This window comes from Myotis lucifugus, unplaced genomic scaffold (assembly GCF_000147115.1).
Source record: "Myotis lucifugus unplaced genomic scaffold, Myoluc2.0 scaffold_7, whole genome shotgun sequence".
Classification (NCBI taxonomy): Eukaryota; Metazoa; Chordata; class Mammalia; order Chiroptera; family Vespertilionidae; genus Myotis; species Myotis lucifugus.
In genome coordinates, this window is record NW_005871055.1 from 6,183,614 (window position 1) to 6,186,954 (window position 3,341).

Here is a 3,341-nt window from a genome sequence, read left to right on the forward strand (position 1 = left end):
GAAAGTCAGGTCAAATAGTTTTGCAAGTTTTTGAAAAGGGGGTGAAATGATTGGGTTGTAAGATTTAGAATTCAAAACTAGATAAAGTTCAGGCCAGTCTTAACTACAGCATACTTACTCAACATGTGGTCCACAGGCTGGGGCAGAATTGAGAGTTAGAGTTTAGGAACTTTTTAAGGCATTTGACAGAATAATCTTATATTTGCTGTATATAAAAATAAAATCTAACAACCTAAAAATCTAATAATAAAAAAGTTTAAAACTATATTTTGTATGGGTTTGTATTTTTTTCTGTAATATTGTGTTTTATAACAAGAAATATATAATTTGGTCTTTATCCATGGCTCCCAGCACATAGCTCCTTACACCTTTGTAATTTCTTTCCTAAGTGTTAAGAGAAATAGGGGCTATCTTTTGTTCACAGCTCCTGAAATAGTTCCAGAAGATAAAGGTAAAAAGTGTGTGTGTGCCCTACCCAGTTTGGCTCAGTGGATAGAGCATTGGCCTGTGGACTGAAAGGTCCCAGGTTTGATTCTGGTCAAGGGCACATGCCCGGGTTGTGGGCTCGATCCCCAGTGGGGGGGGTGTGCAGGAGACAGCTGATCAATGATTCTCTCTCATCGTTGATGTTTGTATCTCTCTCTCCCTCTCCCTTCCTCTCTGAAATCAATGGGAATATATATTTTTTAAAAAGTGTGTGTGTTGGGGGGGGGGGGGGAAGATTTTGTTTTTTTAATCCTCACCCTAGGAATTTCCCCATTTATTTTATTTTTTTATTATTTTATTTTATTTTTATCGATTTCAGAGAGGAAGGGAGAGGGAGAGACAGAAACATCAATGATTAGAAAGAATCACTGAATGGTTGCCTCCTGCACGCCCCCTACTTGGGATCGAGTCTGCAACTCCAGCATGTGCTTTGACCGGAATCAAACCCAGGACCCTTCAGTCTGCAGGCTGACACTCTATCCACTGAGCCAAACCGGCTAGGGCTCCATTGATTTTAGAGAGAGTGGATGAGAGAGGGAAAGACAGAAAGAAATATCGATGTGAGAGTCTGGGGGCCCTATCCAGAGTATGCCGGATGTTCAAGGCCACTCTGAGTGTGGGAATCCTAATCAGGGTGTTTGAGGCTAATTTGCTATACTCGGGTGCAAAAGCAAGGACGCAGCAAGCTATACACTGCTTAGGCATGCCTTTCTGTATTTGGCACAAAGCCTCTTTTGTTTGAGCATGTTTGAGCTTGTATATACATCCGAGGCTGCTTGGTCAGGCTACTTAGTAATGCTTCCTGTATAGCTCCTATGTTAGGGGCTGCATTGTGGGGAAAATGTATTACTGACCAGCTGGTGCTGGCTGTTTTTGCTAGGATGGCTCCTGTGTTTGCTACTGTATTAGCAAGGACTGCTTTGCTGAACTGCTTTGCCTAAAGGCTCCTTTGTAGCAATGGCTACTTGGGCTACAATAGAGACTCTCTTGTATACCTGCAACTTCTCATGTCTTCTCTGTTTTCTAATGCCCAGCATCCAAGGAGGTCCAGTACCTGGCAGAGGGACTCGGACCCAACAGTTAGCGTAATGGAGCAGGATGGAGTCAGTACTCTCACAATTAGTGCAGCGAGCAGGGTTCAGGAGTATCTGTGGACTCAGGAGCTATTGCTCCCTGACAGAGAGAAACAAATCGATTGGTTGCCTCCTGCATGCACCCCAACCAGAGCCTGGGCTGGGGAGAAGCCTGCAACCAAGGTACGTGCCCTTGACTGGAATCAAACCTGGGACCCTTTGGTCCACAGGCCGATGCTCTATCCACTGAGCCCAACCCACTAGGGCAGTGTGTGTGGTTTTTTAATGCATGATGAGTCCTTTTCAACCACACCTACATTTATGTTAATGAAGTGACTTTTTGAAAGCTACATGTGATAGGAAGGAGCTGGTTGAGGAGGGGAAAACACAGGACTGGAGGGTTGGAACTTTTAGCCCACCACCCCAGACGTCTGGGGAGGAGAGAAGGGCTAGAGTCACCAATGGCCAATGATGCAATTAACCATGCCTATTTAATGAAGCCTCAAAAAACCCCAAAAGGTTGGGGATTCAAATGGTTAGTGAGCTCATCTACGTGCTGGGAGGGTGGCACACTAAAGAGGGCATGGGAGCTCAGCCCCCTTCCCACATACCTTGCCTTATGTATGTCTTCCACCTGCCTGTTAACAGAATCATATCCTTTTGAATAATCCGGTAATCTAGTAAGTAAATTGTTACTGGACTGCTTCCACACCCGGGCTAGCCCAGCCCGGCACACTCCGGGACCTTTCAGAATGTCAGGCGACCGTTAGGTTCTTGACTCAAGCAGGAAAAATTTTAAGACATAAGTCCAGGTGAAAATGAGAGTACGTTTATTAAAGGTTGGGACAGTGCCCTGACCGGTTTGGCTCAGTGGATAGAGCGTCGGCCTGCGGACTCAAGGGTCCCAGGTTCGATTCTGGTCAAGGCCATGTATCTGGGTTGCGAGCACATCCCCAGTGGGGGTGTGCAGGAGGCAGCTGATCGATGTTTCTCTCTCATCGATGTTTCTAACTTTCTATCCCTCTCCCTTCCTCTCTGTAAAAAATCAATAAAATATATTTTAAAAAAAAAAAAAAAGCTTGGGACAGTGAGGCAAAGGAAGGGCCCTTGGAGACAGGATCCGGAGGTAAGCCCAGATGAAGTGCCACTGCCCATTGCTCCCCTGGGTGCAAGTCTCATTGGGACCTTAGAGATTAGGCTAGAAGCAGCAAAGTACCGGCCTGAGGAAAGGGGCTTGGGCGCGCTCAAAGAAGAGCCCACCTGGTGTTCTTTGTCCTGAGGGTTTTATCTATTTTCTTTTTTTTTTTTTTTAAGAGAGCTCTTGGCTTTTTTTTTTTTTTTAATATCTCTTTATTGATTTCAGAGAGGAAGGGAGAGAGCTAGAGAGTTGGAAACATCAATGATGAGAGAGAATCATTGATTGGCTGCCTCCTGCACATCCCCCACTGCGGGGGGTGGGGGGCGGTTGGGAATCGAGCCCACAACCCAGGCATGTGCCCGTGGCCGGAGCCGAACCTGGGACCTTTTAGTCCACAGGCCGATGCTCTATCCACTGAGCCAAACCGGCTAGGGCGGTTTTATATATTTTCTATAGGTGGGAATTTTAGGGGCAGTCCCAGGGGAGGATCTCAACAGATCATTCATTAGATTTCCAGGTGTCTCATATGGTATGCTGATGTATTAAAATGAGTATATAATGTGGTCTGGGGTCATTTTCTGGTTAGTTTCACCTTTATCTTGGATTAGTCTGGCTCTAATTGTTTTTTGTTGTTATCTAACTCC